The 20690-nt window shown below is 37.0% G+C and overlaps 1 protein-coding gene and 1 non-coding gene across 6 annotated transcripts in view; both read right to left on the bottom strand.

Annotated features, from left to right (window-relative positions):
- ROBO1 (roundabout guidance receptor 1) overlaps nt 1-20690 on the bottom strand; it is a 1177330-nt gene that overhangs the window by 121830 nt on the left and 1034810 nt on the right. The gene's annotated exons all lie outside the window — the stretch shown is intronic.
- LOC131826055 (U1 spliceosomal RNA) lies at nt 15667-15830 on the bottom strand. Its single transcript, XR_009351400.1, has one exon. It is a non-coding gene; the product is annotated as a U1 spliceosomal RNA (small nuclear RNA).

Below are 20690 nucleotides of genomic sequence, written 5' to 3'. Positions count from 1 at the left end.
AATCAGAAATAAAGATGAACTTAAAATGAACTCCTTGGTATGTCTTCATTTTCTACCCTAAAGGAAGTCAGATGATTTGCAATATCTGTTACACTTGAATTTTTTTTTCCCCCCCCAGGCATCACCCTTACAACATTAGCCATATACCTCTAGGTTAACATACTAACCCAACTGGGGCTAATTAACTAGTTTGGCTACACAAAATCTTTTCTGCTTTTAATTACATTAACTTAATGTGACTTGAATTCAGCAGACCAAAAATGAAACCACTAATTATATTAAGGGCTTCAAAGATGATTTCAAATTGCTAACCACCAAACTGTCATACTATTTATCTCATTTCCTTTAATAGATTTTGCATTTAAAATCTGTGTTCTTTACTAGAAATACTATTTTTAAGCTATATTATAACAACAGATTAAGAGAGTAACGATTTAGAAGCTAAAGGAGAAAGATGTTCAAGTAATATGTATGTTCAGACATACATAGGTGTTATTATACCAGTGAGAAATGAGTAATGAATTTTTACAATTTTCAAAAAGATTTAAAGTCTCAAAAATATTCATTTACAGTGGTGAAGGCTTGATTAGCAGGGTTAACATCAAGAGTGATATTTTTAAAGCACCTGGGCTTAGAAATTATTTTTTTCTGAAAAACTTGATTCTTTACCACTGTTCTTCTACTATTTTTGCAAAGTAAATAAGAGGAGAGATTTTGAATTACAGTCTAATCTCGCATATATCATCCTTAGATAATTTACTACTAACTCTCTCTGGGTAGAATATCTATTCCCAGCAATGTTGTCAGTTCTGCCTGGATCTCTGACCTACAGCGGGGATACCAAGCTGTTGTGAACTGGAGGAGAAGTACTTTGCATGGGTTTAAGACTTCTTAATGACAATGAGATGCAGGTACCCCAGATGGCCAGTCATGGCCCCCAGACATTCTCTTTAGTGAAAGAAACTACAGGGCAGTTTTGGACAGTCCCTACGGACTCCTTTCAACAGAGACACGTAAAGAAGCGTCACAACAATGGCTTTTAGTTTTTTTCAAATTTAACATTAATTCAACAACAACGACAACAAAAACAAACCAAAAAGATGTCTTGCTTGAGCAGGAAGCGGAGAAGGGGGAATTAAAATAATGGCCAATACTTTCCCATCTGGTTGCCAAAGTAGTATGACTTTTTTGATGCTTTACTGCAAACAATTCAGATTAACGCATCTGTGTTTTCTACAAGATACACTACAATAGCATCTTTCAGACACAACCATGCTTTACCGCATTTGAAGTTAAGCAAAATGACTGGTGATAGTAAAATTAAAAGTACAAATGACAGACAAAGGATTGGATAAAACACATGTCTCACAGCAATCTAAAAAAAAAAATTACAACCAAGTAAAAGGTAATTTATGTATCCAGATCTTACACAGTATCAAAGAAATTACTGTGTTTCTTATGCAGCAATATTTCTTGTATCTTTAAGTAGTTCGAAAAGAATCACTAATAAAAAAGTCATGTTTAGAATTAAATCATTTCACGTTTTTACTAATTCTGCTCTAATATCAAATATAGGTATTATATTTCTGAATATATATATTAATGATTGGGCTCTTGTTTCACTCTTTGGAACCCAAATTTTAATGTAGTTAGTAATCAGAATCAATTTTAAATTTTTGACAAATTTCCACTATCAAAAATCATTACCTAAAACAATTTGTATCTATTACTCTAGTCACCATAAACACTTTTCTTAGTATATAAACACATTCTAGGACAATTTTTGTTTATTCTGCTTATTTGGGCTACTGCTGTCACACAAAAATAATGCTTTTTTAAATATCAGGTATCCATGACAACACGATTTCATATTTAAGTCTTAATCATATGTTTTATTTTAAATAAACAGGACTGGCCAAATCCCAGTTCTTCCAGGCTAACAAAGTTTATTTCCTCTTCCTACTTTTCAAAAAGGTGACTTTCGCTCAATTCATTTGTTCATTTTCTGAAAAACGTTCACCCTTCCTTATTCTTTTTTCATTTCGGTTCATAGAGACCTTAGTGAGAGAGAGAGAGAGGGAGAGAGGGGGAAGGAAGGAAAAAAAAAAGGCATTGTTTGAAATATTTCCCACTCAAGACTCTTGATTAGATATGACCTGGCTTCATGCTATTTATCCAAAGGCTGTCCGGTAAATTTACCTTGTACTCATCCCCAGCTCGATACGGACTCAACAAGACACAACGAGAGCAACTATACCACAGAGATAGGTGAAACTGAGAAAAACAGATTACAGAGTAGTATTCACCATATAGTTTGTTTTACTGTAGATTATTTAGAAAATTAATTCACATTTTAATTCCACCACCAAACTCTTTTACCTGGGTATCACTCATCCACTGACTCAGCACCCTTCTTCTGCAAAGCCCATTCCGTTCTACCATCTACTTCAAGTGTAAATAATGTCCATGGGATTTGCACAAAACATCTCATGGAACATAAAGATGCCTGGGTAAGTACACAGTCACTATAAAAAGTTACGAAAATGACCAATCGAAAGCAATCAAATGACCATTTAAAAGGGGCGACATTACAAGGAGAAAACCGTAACTTGTGCGTCTTTCAACTGTTCAGTAGAAGACAGAGGCAAAAGAGGCAAACCAGGATCTCTCCACGGGCGTCCCATATTTGCTTGGGCTGTAGGCACAGAAGAGAACATGATCTCATTTCATTTGTTTGCCGGTACACTTTACAATACCGTTTAAAAACCAACACGGCTTCAGCCAGGAGTTTAAACACCCTGGGTCATCAGAGGGAAGCAACAAGAGACTCATGCAGAAAAAGCAATTATCCCAGTGGGAGCCCGTGGCTCTCCACAGCTTGGGGAGCTGCTAGCTGAGAACACGGGCCGGGAGATGTTGCTGCCCAGGACTACGGCAGCTGCATTTCTCTGTTAATTCCATCTCCCCGACTAAACTTTTCTTTTCTTCCGCATAGCAATTTATAAATTGGTAGTTGGCTGTCGGAGGCCGCAGAGGCACACACCTCTGATAATCTGATCACAGACTACGTGGGGAAGTGCTCAACTGCTAATTGTAGGCAACAGGGACCTCCCTACAGAGAGACACAGTTGAGTTCCAGGGACAGGAGGATTTTCCTTGCGAAGATATAAATTATTACCTTTCTGTCTATTGAGTTTATCTCACTAGAGGGGCTTCCCATGAATCCTCATTTTAACAAGGAATCATGGAAAAGAAACACAGTCACTTTAAAACCCACCCCTTTCCCTGAAGTGTGGCTCAAAGTCAATATGGAAACTTCGTCTGGGCATTTTCTCTTAGACACCCGTTTTCTTGAGCCAGTCACAGTTAGGTGGCCTAAAGCAATCACCCGAAAAAGGCCCCCTTTAATTGACTGTATTTCAAACCAGGGGCAGACAACTGCTTGGCGCTAGTGAAATGGAGAGTGGATAAACAGGGAAGGCTTTTAGCTGATTCCCCAGGTGTCTGGTTCCGCCAGCATTAAGATCAGAACCCCAAAGTAAATCCTATAAAAAGGAGGTAATAGGAAAAGTGATTTGGGAAGAGAATAGCCTTCGCTAGCTATCTCCTAAAAAGTAAGAAAGGTGATTGATTTTTACCTCTATGAAAATTATAGGCGTTACGTGGTAGGACTCTGCATGTGTATAAAAAATTAATTTAGCTCATAGCTATTAAAGTTAATGTATCAGTTCCTTCTCAGGTCTCATGAAACAATGTCCTGCTGTTTTAAAGGTAAAAACAAAGTCTTATGGGCAATTTTCACTTTTGTACAAAACCAGGTTTGCTTTTTATCACCTCGTCCAACCAACTGGCTATAACTCTGAATTTACATACAGTCACTGTTAGGACAGCCTGAAATAAAAAATCTATGGAGGAATTATGACTATACTCTAGAAATCAAGGTGACAAATGCTCATAGTATTTGAGGGAAGAAAAAGCTCATTTTCAAACACTTGGCTCTTTCAAGTTACAAGTGCACCAGCTGAAAATACTTTTCAAACAATAAATCCCTCTTTTCTCTCCATCAGTTCTTACACTTAGGGTCTTCTCTCTACAGTTTTGGTCCAGTGTGAGAATTTCCCTCACCCCCCAAATGCCTTGCTAAAATAATGCCTTTTCCACAGACTGTGTATAATTTGTTACTCTTGAAATTTAAATGCACTTATATTCTGAAGATGATACATAACCATGGCAGAAAAAGTCAAATCAAGGTTGAGTATGCAGGGGATTCTTGGATTCAAAAATTCACAATGACTTTATGGAAATTAACTCAGGAGTATTACTTTATGGGAAAAATGTGAAAAAAGTAAAAATCACGCAAGCAATGAATAACGGAACACAACATCAAAAACTAATGATGTACTACCGTATGTAGTACTGTACATAACATAATTTAAAAAAAGATTTAAAAAAAGTAAAAAGCAATAAAATCCTTTAATCCTATTTACCGGGATTCTCTACAAATATGAACATCCCTAAAGTAGCTACACATTGAAGTAAACACCCACTCCCATTCTGTGGAATTTTAATCCCAGAGTCAAAGGAGAGCAAGAGCAGACTTGCAAGTGACAAGCTTAATTGATTAATCAGAAGTCAGGGCTCATCAGACCAGGGTCAGAGACTCAATATCCATATGGCCAGTTGCTTCGCTCTCTTTTATTGATCACAAGACTATGACAGAACCCAGCTCCGTTATTTGGCAAATGTGTGCCTCCTCCCATAAGGGACATATGATAAGATAAAAATAATAACCCCCTTCTCCCCCAACACCGCTTCTGTTAAAACAAACGAAAATATATCTAAATACCACCTAAGAAAGCAAGTTGGGCCATTTGCGCATGTGAGGAAGACATTAAATTCATGAGACAAAAAGGCTGGAGCCAGTGCTTAAAGGAACTCTTCTTGATGGTTTATATCAAGCTTCCAAGTTACCCACACACATTTCTCACTATTTCCTGAGAACTAATGATTAAGACACGGACACCCTGATATGAGGAAGTTGAGAGGCAACGTGAGGGGTTTGGGGGGTAGAAAAGGAATAAATGAAACGAGATGAGATCCGGAGGGAGACAAACCATAAGAGACTCTTAATCTCACAAAACAAACTGAGGGTGGCTGGGGGGAGGGGGTGAGGAGAGGGTGGTGGGGTTACGGACATTGGGGAGGGTATGTGCTACGGTGAGTGCTGTAAAGTGTGTAAACCTGGCGATTCACAGACCTGTACCCCTGGGGCTAATAATACATTATATGTTAATAAAAAATTTTTAAAAACTATAAAAAAATAAAGTTAGGAGAAAAAAAAAGATATGGACAAGTAAGAAATATTTTTTTAAAAAGTGTCTTGACTCCTTATATTTCTTTTCTTTTCTTTTTAAAGATTTTATTTATTTATTTATTTGACAGACAGAGATTACAAGTAGGCAAAAGAGGCAGGCGGGGAGAGAGGAGGAGGAAGCAGGCTCTCCGAAGAGCAGAGAGCCCGATGTGGGGCTCGATCCCAGGACCTTGGGACCATGACCTGAGCCGAAAGCAGAGGCTTTAACCCACTGAGCCACCCAGGTGCCCCCGGAATCCTTAGATTTCTATAGTTTTCTGTGAAAAAAGAAATTGAAGGGGACTGGTTTTTGTTTAAAATAATCTTTCTCGGTTATAAATAGCTCAGTTCTCTGTTCAAGACAAAAGCTTCCTGAACAGAAAATGCAGTGCAAAAAGGTATCAAGGGTATTAATGATCTCAGTGTTCTGAACCGCTCCTAACCCCAAGTCTGTAGGTGCTTGAACTTTTGAGTTGAAATTCAGAATTTTGTATTTCTAGATTGCACCCACATAAACCTAATGATTCTATCAACTAAATATTAATCTTCTATTCTATTATTCTATTTAAGAGTAATTATTAAATCCTAATAGCATGAGGTTCTAGAATTAAGTGGTGGGAAAGGTTCTGGTAGAAGCAAGGTAAGCCAGTGCAAAGATTAAAGAACAAGATAAAGTCAATGAAAAAACAACAAACCTGATCCCATGTTTCTTGCCTCTCTCCCACATGGAATATAAATTCTACGATAGTAAAGGACTTATCATATCTCTAGTATATAGCACAACACCCACAGAAAAGACAGTATCTGGTTTTTCAAGATCTTAAAAAATCAGATCAATAGAATTCTTTGATTTCATTCATCACTTCAGAAAAAGGTTTGATTTTTTTTTTAAGATTTTTATTTATTTATTTGACAGACAGAGATCACAGTTGGCAGAAAGGGAGGCAGAGAGAGAGAAAGGGAAGTAGGCCTGCCGCTGAGAGCCCCATGCGGGGCTCGATCCCAGGACCCTGGGATCATGACCCATGCCAAAGGCAGACGCTTTAACCCACCGAGCCACCCAGGTGCCCCAAAAGGCTTGATATTTTACAATTCAAGTTAGAAGTACACCTTTTTATATTGCCTTGCAGAGGACAAATTCAAATTCTAATGACTTAATGTCAAGGTACTAAATAAATTTAAATTCTTGGATGATTCAAAAGAAGTTTTAAAGGACTTAGCAATGCAAAAACCTAGGGATACCTGTGTGGCTCAGTCAGTTAAGTGACTGACTCTTGATTTTGGCTCAGGTTATGATCTCAGGGTTGTGAGATGGAGCCCTGCCTTGGACTCCACGCTGGGCACAGAGCCTGCTTAAGATTCTCTCTCCCTCTCCCTATGCCCCCCCACCCCAAAAATCATCTGCAAAAACGTAACTTCTGAAAAAAATTAAGTCTTAACTGTAAAGTGCCTTTGATGATATTCTCTAAAAGCACATGAAAATTATATCAGTGAATCTGTGGTCCACATCATAAATGTATGAAGGTATTTAAACAGCAATCTGGATTTTTATTGCTGTAAGTAAGGAAAAATCGTGATTATCAACATGTGCTCCATACACGACACTGTTGCATTTCTCACCTTTGATTTTTACAACAATCCCACCAAGGAAGCATATTTTCCTATTTGCGGATGAGAAAACGAAGGCTCAGAATATCAAAAACCCGCTCTCCCTCATTCAGTAAGTGGATCAGAGCTCATTCTCCGCAGATCCAAAATAAAACTCACACAGAGTGCTTCCTTGGGAACCAAAAGCAGGAACTTGTATTTTCGTTGCATCCCACATGACAAACTATAAATTAGCACTATCTTGCGCATGGGTAGATGACAGGACTCAATGGCGTGGCAAAGAAGCAGGTGCTGTTGGTGGGCTTGCCTGAATGCGTTAGCCTGGTGGCTCTCCTTCTATCTTACTCCACAATTTCAGTCTGACCGATCTGGATATCCAACCTAATTGCCCTTAATCCATCTGGCAGCCGGGGGAAAAGGTGCATGTTTACACTTGACATCTTGCATGTGTTCTTTGCAAGATAAGTGTAGTTAGGTAAATATTTTATATTAGTTCCTACACAGAGGAATGGTTCTTCTTTCCCCAAATAAACATGCATTTACTATCATGGCATGTTTATAATGTAAACAGCATATTCATAAAGCTTCCCTAATAAAGATGAGGAAATCTGCCATGATCTTTTATAAGCATGATACATAGGGCAATACAGTGGCTTAATATGTCTAGGTGAGAGGAAAGTGACACCATGAATGTTCAAAAGCAAAGGAATATGGAATGATGGATTCCTGAGCGAATTACACGTTATCCACTCAAGGAAACAAATTTCCATTACTTTCAACCAGTTTTACCCATATTGAGTTCAACTGCTCTTGAGATTTTCCCATACGAGATGATGCTCTTAAAGGTGACATAAACAGGAGCCCGTTTCTACTGAGATCAGCATTTAAAGCTTCATGATCACCTAGATTTGTAAGATTTAAAAAGAGAAAACTTGTGCCATCTGTTAGTAATTCTGTTAATGCATAACAGATTACTTTACAAGTGTACTATTTACCATATTATCAAATTCTTCAGGTTTAAGCAGATGAAAATTGGAGCGGTCCGATGTTATCAAGAGAATATTAGTGCTTTTAAAGCACCTATCCTTTGAACAAAAGAAATGCAAAATCAGCATTAGTTTAGACGTGGACCTCAGCATAAGATTTGGGATTCTTCTTTGAGACAGTATCCCTATATAAAAGTGATAATATGTAAAGATTGAAAACTAGAGTCAATCTTAGCCAGCTACAAATAATGAAAAAGAAATCCCCACCACTTTTAAAGGCTTAAAATAATTTCTTTGATTTCTGCATCTTGGACCATGTTAAAGCATGAAAAGAATGCTTTGTACAATCAAGCACATTTCTCAATCAGTATACTACTTTGCTTTTAAGATTATAATTCATTCTGCCTATGGTACCCAGAAAACAAGTGAAGTCTGGGTCATTCTGAGCAAACACAAAAATTACAGGCAATGGGAAAAGCCAACTTGTAACCAATAAGTTACCAACTTATTTGGTAAAATACATTTTACCAAAATGTATTTCGTTATAATTTAAATGGTTTCCAAATTAGAGTTAAGATTTATAAGCAATGCTTTAAGATACATTTTAAAACTCTTATCTTTTGAGAAGCATTTCATCTGTGATTAATAGAACATCCAAAATAAAATAAACCGGTTAGAGCACCATCCTTGAAGCCACAGATATACCTCTAATTGGGCAAACTACTTTAACCCATAATTAAACAAAGTGCTCCCAGACAGTAGTAAAATTTCATTAATCCTTGACTATTTGGAGAAATGTAATAGCCTGATAAAATATATCAAAGTCTTAGAAGATGAAGAAACACAGCTGCTTGAGTGAGCATGTATTATACAGGGAGAAAAAAGGCAGGTTGGCAGGGGGGTGGGGGGCGGTATTTGTAAGCCTGCTTTCTCTATTAGTAGACCCAATAAATTAACCTGAAATTCTTATTAAGGGCTTTGTCATCTGACTATGTGTGTTCATTTCATAGAGTTATAACACTTCTGGTTAGTATACTATATTCATAATTACGTTGAATTACGAGGTACAACTTTAGTTGACTCAAAATGTCTGAGCTACTACTTTCTGGAAGGTCTACTCTGACCGAAGGATCATGGACATTAAACAGAGGCATACACCCACATCAGGTTTCAGCCCAGTGGAATCTAGGAGTTGGCCGATTACCATATGGAAGGTGGCTTGGCCAGATCTGGTTAAGTACTCCCTATGTCTTCTCATGTTGTTTTGGTTGAAACCAACATTTGGGTGGGATTAGATTTTAGAAAAATACTTAAAACTATTTTTAAGGAAACCCGTTCGGGGGGAAAAAAAATCAGAAAGCCAGAATCATCTCAAGAGATTTAAAAGAAGACTGACAAATGGCCCGAAACACAAAACAGGATAAAACATCAACATTGTTCAAGATTACTCTGATTTTTCACATATGTTAGGACTTGTACTCATAGGGACGTTCATTACATTACTTAGAGGAAACCTGAAAATTTTATAGTGTATTATTTCCTGTTTCCTGAACCAAAGACTATTTGTTGAAGTAGAAAATACATTATCTGAAAGTCTTCAGCCTCTGCTACAGTAACTCTGCATCCAAACCTACTAGAGCCCTCCCTGAATAAGGTTGCATATACGTATGAGGACTTTATTAGGAATTACAACAAGGTGTCTCAAGGGATTGAGACGAAAATGGGTAAATGGACTATACATTGCAGAGCCCCCAAAGGTAGATGCCATAGAGAAGGGGATTCATATTTGATGTGCACTTAAAAATTGATCAAAACAAGGTACAGCACGGTTTAATATGTGAAAATAATAACTGAAAATCAAGACGTAAGTACTTAGAATAACACATTACAATTGAGGCTATCATGGAGAGTCCTCAAAACAACTTTCATTGCTCTGGTTTGATTCTCATAATAATCCTAATGAGTAATCAGGGAGGATGTTATTATCTTAATAGTGTCAATAATTAAAGGACCTGGCCAAGGTCTAGTTGTTAGTGCAGCTTCTAAAAGGAGCTTCAAGGGTCACCTGGCTGGCTGAGTTGGTAGAGCACGCAACTCTTCATCTCAGGGTCGTGAGTTCAAGCACCACACTGGGTTGAGAGCCTACTTTAAATTAAATTAAAATTTTAAAAAAGAACACCTGAGACAGAAGAGACCTCCCCAAGATGGCCAGAGGTTAGGCTTAACTTACGATTTAAATTGTTGCTACTTAATTGTTTTCTTTTTTGAATAAGATGCAGAGGCAACCACAATCAAGACAGACTGGGATACATTCTTAATAACATTCTTGATGAAGCCAAAACATATTCAGAATTATTAATCAAAATGACACAAGGCCATGTTTGTGCCCAATGGATATATAAGCTGAGGCAGTTGCTAAACCCTACACACTGAAAATACTACTTTCAGTACTTACCAAGATAGGAAACACAGAACTTGAGACACAAAACAAGTGGCAAAATTATATGAAATGAATCCAAGAAAACACTTTACCTGTGGATTTTGTGTTAGGACTTGTCTTAGTCAAATGTAAGTGCTATTTAAGAAGAGTTGATCAAGTCTAATCTGTCATGGGAAAAATCAGAACAGGAAGAAATCTGGTGTTGAGAGGTCTGGCTCTTACTCCTGACTCACAAGACAGATTCATTAAGAGACTTGGGGCCAGTCACATTCCCTCACTTCCCCTTTTTTCTTAAAAATAAAGGAGTTTGCTATTCACAATCTCTCAAGTCAGCTCCATCTGTAAAATTCTGTGAGTATCCATAAGTCCCACTTACAGAAATATATTTACTCACAGAACTAACTTGCATAGCATCTCTTCCTTCACATACTGTTAAGCTCATGGAAACCATGATTTAGAAAAAAGAAATAGTGTGGATGATACCTCCTTTTAATTTTATAGGGGAATAAGAAAATACATAAAGTACATACGGATATAAAATCAAGCATGTTCAGATGAGCAACTTATCAGCTCTAGGTATGTTGGGAAACATGATTCTGATTTATATTTCATTTATTTAATTTTTTCCCAAGAAATATATAATGAACTCCTACCATAAGACCGACCCAGAGAATATAGCTGACTCTCAAGGATTCCTATGAATATTAGAGGAGTAACTTACAAATCATGACTTCTAACAGATTAAAAGAAGAGGACTTAGTAAAAGGCAAAGGTCAGGATAGCAGGGAGATACATCTAGAGCAGATGTGCAGAGTGGGGTTTTGCAGAACATTCGTCTGTAGAAGTTGCCTTTAAGTTGGAACCTGAAAGGGGCGCCTGGGTGGCTCAGTGGGTTAAGCCGCTGCCTTCGGCTCAGGTCATGATCTCAGGGTCCTGGGATCGAGTCCCACATCGGGCTCTCTGCTCGGCAGGGAGCCTGCTTCCTTCTCTCTCTCTCTGCCTGCCTCTCAGTGTACTTGTAATTTCTCTCTGTCAAGTAAATAAATAAAATCTTTTTTTAAAAAAAAGTTGGAACCTGAAAAATGAGTGAGTTACACAAAGAGGATATAGAGGTCAGGACATTCCAGGCAGGGAAGAGCATATGCAAAGACTCTCAACATCTGTTCCTTCAAGCCCTTGGTATCCAAGTTTTTAAATACATCTCTAACACATATATAATGAAAAACTAGGGCAATAACCACATGTTCACCAGAATTGTGTTTATAATCATACTGTCATCTAAACTAATTCGTATGCTAGAACAGAGAATGTCTTCGCTTATCACAATTCTATCAGGAGAGAGCTTAGACTTCACAAGTGGGTCTGAAATGCTTGGCTTTCTTTTCTCTAGTTTCAGTGTCCAAACATGAGTATATGTATAACTATTTAAATAGAATTACAAGTTTCGGGAAAGATTCAGGATGTTCCTTGGGAAGATAAACCAGCCTTGCTCAACCGGCATACCTGATCTGAATCACAGCATTTCTCAATTCTCCTGAGAATTGTACATAACTAGATGCATGGAAGAAAAGTCAATTTGTTACACACAGTGAATGCCTTTAGGGCATTAGGGCTTAAATTCTCTTGTGGAATCCCCTGCTGATCATTGCATTTCACATTAAAGATGTACAGAGGACTCAAACTTGTTTCTTAGTATTAGTATTTGTCTAAATTCTTTACTCATGTTTCTCACCTAAACTGAATACTCTTGGTGATTCTGTAGAAAATGGAGCTTTCTTACAGTGTTGAATCAGGCAGAAATCAGATAGAAATTTAGATGAGACATAAATATTACATCTCTTTTTATATATATTTATATTTTTGTTTGTTTATTCAGGAAAGTCAAAATTGCTATGGCCCAAACAGTTCCTGATTTTCCTTTTCTGTAGAGTTTTTGATAACTAAATATACCCAGAGTTCAAGAGGTATACCAATAATAGTAATAACCAGAATGTCCAGTACTAATATAGAGAGGGAGTATGTCACCATCTACAATGACATTTAAGATGTATTTTCTCACTGAATTCCCACAACACAACCAACATAGGTATGATTAGACAATTCAGGTCACAGGTGGAAACAATGACATTTATAGAGATCAAATGTCTGTAAGATCACGCACTTGATACGTGTCAAAACCCAAAGTTATAATGTGGCCCTCATAATACAAAAGACCACGTTTTATTCTACTAATCTCCTCTATTTCTCTGGTTAAGTGTGAAATTTAAGACAGTAGAATAGCACATAAATTTACTTTTGAACTCATTTCTTCCTTCTTCAGTACCACGTTTCACATTATAGATTTATACTGATGCAACTCAGATTTAAATCATGAATAACCTTTTTATGTCTAAAAATATATAAAATATGTAATATGCATGACTCTCTATGTAAGATGGACAAGGAAAAAAATCTAGTTGACTCTACTTGTTTCCTCTGACCTCCACACAATAGAACTACGTATTTATTTTGCAGAAGCACAAATTTAACTTCTCAGGGAAAGGGGGTTCAATGACATCAGCTGCATTAAGTCTGCTGATTTCCTCTAGGGGAGGAGAGGGAAAAGGAAGCGAGCAGACATGGAACAATAAAAGAAATCGGAAGACCAGAGGAAGGCACTAATCGGAGGAAGGGAGGAGGGAGCAGATGACTTAAGAAGGAGACATGTGGGAATTGGAGGGAAAGGAAGTAATTGGCAAGGCGAGGCTGAATGCCAGATTTGTGAAGGATCTGGAGGACACTGGGGATTTGGATGGGATGTGAGTCAGCTGCTTTTCACCAAAATATCACACCAACGAGGGAAATCAAAGAAACCTACCAAGACACACAGGAAGCAGAAAAGGACTAGCCAAAGAACTGATGACATACTGCATTCTAATAACTACCTCTCAGCATGGGATTGGGAAGGGCTAAACAATTTTTTCAATGCATAACTGATTTTTCTCCTAACTTCATTCATGATTTTCAAATCCTTAACTGGTTTATGAAAGAAATGATGCAGGTTAAGACCCTTCTATTTGTTTTTTAACTATTTTTTACTTACCTTATACACATGTGATTTTTCATTCATATGTAAATCAATTCCTTTAAGCAATCTAGGCTTAGAGTGACCAATTGTCTGGTTTTCCCAGGACTAGGGTTTTTTAACGTAAATACCAGGACAATCCCCAGCAAGCCAGCATGGGTGGCCATCCCATCTAAGTCACCTTAAGAAAAATTCATTAATACATTTGTTCATTGTGTTAAAATACATTGATGCTGTAATTTTTCTAAGAAGAATGAAAAAATCTGATTATAATTTTGTGATAACTATATCTATAATAGTAGATATACCTACTATAACATAACTGTATCTACAATTTCAGGTAGATGAAATTGACAGTAAAATGGTTTCAAGTTTGACTATGGCTTTGATGGAAACAATTTATAATAAAACTATTTCTCCATCATCTGAATTATTTTTTCAGTTAAGTAAAAAATACCTTTTTAAGACATACAGACTATTTATAGCATGCTACTATAGCATATAGAACAGGTAGGAAGAAAAATTAAAAAGTCGGGACGCCTGGGTGGCTCAGTTGGTTAAGCGGCTGCCTTCGGCTCGGGTCATGATCCCAGCGTCCTGGGATCGAGTCCCACATAGGGCTCCTTGCTCAGCAGGGAGCCTGCTTCTCCCTCTGCCTCTGCCTGCCATTCTGTCTGCCTGTGCTCACTCTCTCCCCCTCTGTCTCTCACTGATAAATAAATAAAATCTTTAAAAAAAAAATTAAAAAGTCAAGGCACAGCTTATCACAAAGAATAACACAAGTCATTAAAAAATATTTAAGTCACAAAGCCACATACAAAGAGAATGGGAAAAGCATGTTTTATTCATCTGTAAATTTTAGCTCAAAAGTTAAGAATTTCAAACATGAAAAAATGAATGTCTTTTAAGCTTTTAACTGGTAAAATGAAATCATTCAAGATAAATGAAAGCCAAAGGTTATTATTAAGAAACTAACTCTGATATTTCAGAATTGAGTCCAGGTAGATCTCACAATCTACACTGCACTGTTTACAGTATTAGTTTTTTTTTAATTAATTAATTTATTTGACAGACAGAGGTCACAAGTAGGCAGAGAGACAGACAGAGAGGAGGAAGCAGGGTGCCTGCTGAGTAGAGAACATGATGCAGGCTGGATCCCAGGACCCTGAGATCATGACCTGAGCCGAAGGCAGAGGCTTTAACCCACTGAGCCACCCAGGCGCCCCTATGGTATTAGTTTTTTATTATACTTTATTGTATCTATACAAAATCACCAAGCCACTACATCAACAATATTTTCTTTAACTCAATTTCCTAATCATCATATAATTTCTTATAATCATTTAATTCTTCAGCAATAAGTTTTGAAGTGTGTACAGCTGATTATATTTGAACCTGGTTAATCTACAATTTGGACAGTTAATCATAAAACAGATTCAACTGAACAATTCACTGATTCATAATATCCTTTTTAAGATAGATCCTTCTTTCCCTAAATGTCATATGGTAAACAGTTATGGGTCATCCTCATATCTTTTGAGATCGGGTTAGAGCCAGGAGAGAGAGATCATGCAAGAGGGGCAGTGAGGGAGAGGGGTGGTGGCAGAAGGAGAAGGAGAGAGAATCTAAAGCAGACTCCATACTGAATGCTGAATCTGATGCGGGGCTCGATCCCACAACCCTGAGATCATGACCCTAAGAGTTGGCCACTTAAATGACTGAGCCATCCAGGTGCCCCTGGGCCAATTCTTAAATGTACCAATCCTACGTTCAAGACCACCATCTTCTTCACAATGTGAACTACCTCTCCAGACCCTTATAAACATAATGTTTTATTTCAATTTTTTTTTCAAATATTTTATTTTTAAGTAATCTCTACACCCAACATGAGGCTGGAACTCACAACCCTGAGATCAACAGTTGGGTATTCTCTGGACAGAGCCAAACAGGCTCCCCTTAAAGATAATATTTTACAGCAGAAGCTAAAGGATATTGTTATTCTAAGTTGAAATCTACATTGATAGCAAGTCAGAGTCATTATGTGTGTGTGTGTATAGTGTATAGTATATAATATATATATAAGAGCCAACAGAAAATATTATTAGTGAGCAAAAGACACAGGCTCGTATAATTGTTCCCCAGCCAATTCAGAGTTAATTGCTGCATTAGTGAAATTTTTAGTATTTATCTGACAAAGTTTTATCCCCCCCCCACCCCGGAGAAAGCACAAACACAGTCCCCCACTACCACAAATTATGCAGTCAAGTTTCCCACATTTGGGGAAATCCCATGGATCAGCACATCCAGAGTGCAATGGATAAGCCTCGTCCTGGGAAAACCACCTTTGTGATCATGGTATCTCCTCTGTCAGGGAAGTATCTGACAAAGGTTTTATCAAGATTAACGAGGTCAACATAAGCCAAGTACTTAGACTAGGGCCTGGCACATAGCAAAGTGCTATAGTAAGTGTTTACTACCATCATCATCATCATCACCATCATCTTCTTTTAGAATACCTACTGGCAAGTATAAGTGTGCCATAAAGGAAAAAAAAAAAAAGCTTATTCATTTAGTTTCTAAGGGAATTAGAGATAACATAGAGTATCAGGGACATGGCAGGTACTCAATACTTTTTTTCCCTAATTTTAACATTATCAATTTTTCACATTTACAAACCAATTGTGAATTTAAGCACAATATTTCCAAAGTATGTTGAAATAAAATAAATATATCACTTTTTGTAAGGTACATCCAAGGGTTCTCCATTACCCCCTCAAAAAAGTTTCAGTCCTCTGATTCATCTCTATGAGAAAATTTCATTTATTAATAATAATGGCTATGACTAATTCTCAGGCATATGAAGTAAATCTACTTAATCCAGCCTGCCAGTTAAACTACTTCTATTTCTAATTCTAAGTATAAATACTCATGTCTAGAAAAAAAATAAAAGAAAGGAAGAAAGACTAAACATCATCTAAGTCCTCCTTCAAATTATTCCAAGATATAAGTGCCAAAAGAGTTCTGAAAGAGTCTCCTGTCAAGTAGGAAAATAAGAAAATGCTATTTATATATTGCTGGTTTATAATCATCACAGATCTAAAATTTGGCTCAGAATCCAGGTCAAGGTAAAAAGAAATGACTTAAGAACATCAAAAATACAGGTGCAGCTACAATTCAATTACACATTTGCCCTTTTTTGTAGGGTGTGTCTTTGCTCTCACAGCTGGGAGAGTTGTAGTTTACATTTTCAACAAAGAAAGCTACCACATTAAAGAACTCAAGAAATTCCTATAACCAAAACTGTAGCAATAACTGTGCAATCTTTACTTGCCTTTCATAAAGATATTATGTGCCTTAATCTCCTGTTCATCTGTACTCAATACATTTGGCAAAGTACATTAACAACAGAAATGAAAACAATTATTTGAAAACAAAGCTTAGGAAAGAAGAATCACGTAAAATATCTAATAACCAATATCTCTGAAGAGACTACTTCCAGTTTGAGGGGGGAGAAAAAAAGAACTGGAAATAAATGTCAGACATTCTGTTTCTGTTTGAAATTTTTGTTTTAATTACTTAATTTTTGTCTCGCCTAAAGGAAAACAAAAGCAAAAACAAAAACAATTATGAACTAAATAAGAACAGTAATTCTGAACCCAAACTGCTGATTTTAATCTATTCATCTCCCTGTATGTATAATTTTTTTTTTTACCTCTAGTGTTTTATCAGTTTAACAGTCATAATTTATCCAAAACACACAGATGGTCTTAGAAATAATAGAAGTTTCAGATGTTACAACTTCCTAACATATGGAACACTATCGTGGATCATCATTTTGGCAGCATTTAAATGATTTTAACAACGTTAACATCTTGGCATTTTTTTGTACTCATAGGTTATTACAACTTTAAACTGTTTTGATTCCTGATTGGAGATGGTTCTTTTTTTGACTCTACCCTACTAATGTGTAAGAGAAATAGTACCCTGCATTCACAGGAGAGCACCTTCTGGGGCAGCAAAGGATAAATGAAGACCCACTAATAAATTAAACATTATGGCAAAAACCATGACATTGCTTCAAATTCAGTATTTGATACAACAGGAAGGTCTGAGATTTATAAAAAATCAAATTTACCATAGCAGTATTAAACTGTGAATATCACAGAAAATGCACAGATAGACATATATTAAGAGTAAGTTTGAGAAATTTCAAAATGTGAGACTACAATCCCCTTTATTTTTTATCTTCTATATAAGATACAATATAAAAAGAATTGTTCATTCTCTGTGTCCGATTTCAATCTTTCCAATCTCTCCTGAACCAGGTCAGTGAGGTTTCAACCCTTCTATTCCATGGACAGTGCTCCTGGGAAGGTCATCAATGAATGACCACCAAGTTGTTCAATTCCATGGTCAATTCTCAGTCATTCTATTATGTGATAAACCAGCTGCAACTGGCTCAGTGTTTGGCTACCCTCTGCTTTCCCTCGGTTCTCACTGCTCACTCCTAGTCTCCGCTGCTTTGGCTACCCTCTGCTTTCCCTCGGCTCTCACTGCTCACTCCTAGTCTCCGCTGCTCTTCTTTCTGCCTCTCCTCCCTGAGGACTAAACATTGGACCTCTTTTCCTTTCTACATATAATCACTCCCTTGGCGACTTCAGTCTCCTGTTTTTAAATAATATGGACACGATGATGATTTCCATATTTATCAGGACAAGCTACATTAGCCTGTGGTAAGAAATGCTCCATGACTTAATACAACAGAGATTGCTCACTCATTTGATGTGTCCATCATGGCAGACAGAGGTGTGGGGTGGAAAGTTTTGTTACTCATCACTGAGGGACCCAGGTTCATTGAGTGTCCATGTTGTAGCTGCACTACTTGCAACAAGTGTCCCCCTTGGTTGCCACATAGTGAAGAAAGAAAGTGCTGGAGGCTCACTCACCAGTATTTAATTTATTGAATTTCGACTCACAGCCCACGAAGCTGAACCAGTCAAATTGGTCTGCCCAACAGCAAGGAAACTGGGAAGCAGAGTCTTTCATCTGCCCAGAAGGAGGGGAGGGTTGCGCAGTAATGAGTACTTGCTATGTCTACCACAACTCAATTTTTTCTCCAGCCTCAACCTCAACTCTGAATTTCTGACTCATGTTTCCAACTGCCTGTTTGACATTTATACTTGGATATCTAATAAGAATTTCAAAATTACAATGTCCAAATCTGAGCTGCTGATACTTCCAACCCCAAATCCTCTCTTTCTACAATTAATGGCATCTCAATATTTTCAATTGCACAGACCAATCAATTAAGGTAAGCCTTGACTCTTCTCTTTATTTATAAGCCACAGCCAATCTGTTAGCAAATTCTGCTGGCTATCACTTCACAGCAGATCCAGAATTTAACCACTCCTCACTACTTCCCCTCCTAGCGCACAGAGCCAAACCACCATTTCCATCTTGTCTGGATTATTGCAAAATCTCCCAACTAGTCTCGCTGCTTAATCATTATTATCCGTCAGTGTTTTCTCAAGACAGCAGAGGATTCTGTTGAGAATCCTCTGATGCTTTCCACTTCACTCAAGGGGAAAAGCCAAACTATTTACAAGATCTATAAGGTCTTATAGTAATCCATATTTATATCTGTACCTATGTCTACATCTATATCTATATATCTCTATCTACAGTCTAGTTACTTGTTTTCCCAATATTATCTCCTACCAACCTCGCCTTTGCTCAACCCCCACTGACCACTTCCCTCCTTTAAAAAAAATGTGTTAGGTGGTCCCCATATTAAAGTCTTTAAACTTTTCTTCTGTTTACTTTTCCAGGTGCTTGTGTAGTTTCCTCCTTCAATTTTTTTCAGGTTTTTATGGGAAGCATTCCCTGGTCATCCTATTTAAAACTGAAATCCTACCCCTATCTTAATTAATCTGTCTTCTCCTTTAGTATTTTTTACAGGACTGATTATAGTCTACCATATTATGTATTATACTATCTATTTTGGTTTTTACCTGTACTCTCACTGAATTTAAACTTCAGAAGGGGTCTCACTGATTTCTGCTTAATGCTGCATCTCCAATGCTAAGAATTTCAGCATTCATTGGTATTAAACACAAATAGGTAATTAATCAGGAAAGATCTGAAGGAGGAAATGGGTAATAATGGTTTCAATGTGTTTGAATCACTCAGGCAGGGAAATGGAAATTACAGATAGTGGTCATTAGATGACTTAAAATATGTTTTTAAGACAAAGATATTATCTTAATTATACATAAATCTAAAAGGAATCCGTCATCACCAATAAAAGAAGCATTTGTTTCTATAGTCTCTACTCCCCTATGCTCTCAACTTCACTTCCCCAGTGTTTCCCATACAGTTCACTTTGCCATGTGACTTTTCCACACCTCTTAAAAGTACAGCCAGGTTATTCTCATTCCAATTGCTAGAATTATAAAAATCCCTTGAGACACTCATTCTAATTCAGATCACTGCAGAAAAAATGCTTGTTTTGTTTTGTTTTTTTTCTTCAAGGTCCCTAAAATCCGTCTACCATAACCTTCTTGATTTTATTTTTCACTATTTAATTCTCATGCTAATCGGCTAACTGGTTGTTCAGAAATAGTGCAAATGTTTATTAGGGTTAAGTGGTCTGTATTATAACCTTGTTCTTCTACACATTTAGCAGTGACTTTTCCTTAAACATGTATTCTCCTGAGTACCTCTAAATCTTGGCCAATGAATTCATAACGGAGACAGAGTATGAGCAAAACAAAGAAGCTTATAGAGGGCAAGACTGTCCAATCATAGAACCAAGGAGAGTTCAGTTATTTTGGTACTTTAGCAAACACCTGACAAGATAGAAAAAGAAAGAAAAGGCAAAGAAATCATACAGACTCACTGATGTCAAGAAGAAAATGCATCCTTACTCCAGATAGCATATTTCTCTACTTGTATATAACAGGAATTTGCAATCTAATAATCTTGTCACGCAATTTTATTTTGGAAGGAGATAAATCCATCATGAACCATCATTCAGAATGAGATTTTAGTTTTTAGGAACAACAGTGAATTCAACAGAACACAAAAGCCATTTGAAAAGGAGAAAGAGAGAAGAAAAAAACAACCCACAAATGCTTAAGTGACTTAGGAGGCCTTTGGAAACATACTGTATTACTGAATTTTTAACAATTTTTACTGTAGCATATGGAGATGTGATATGCCCTAAGTTATAATAACAAC

This window comes from Mustela lutreola, chromosome 2, assembly GCF_030435805.1.
Source record: "Mustela lutreola isolate mMusLut2 chromosome 2, mMusLut2.pri, whole genome shotgun sequence".
Taxonomy (NCBI): domain Eukaryota; kingdom Metazoa; phylum Chordata; class Mammalia; order Carnivora; family Mustelidae; genus Mustela; species Mustela lutreola.
This window is presented reverse-complemented; position numbering and strand designations above follow the sequence as displayed.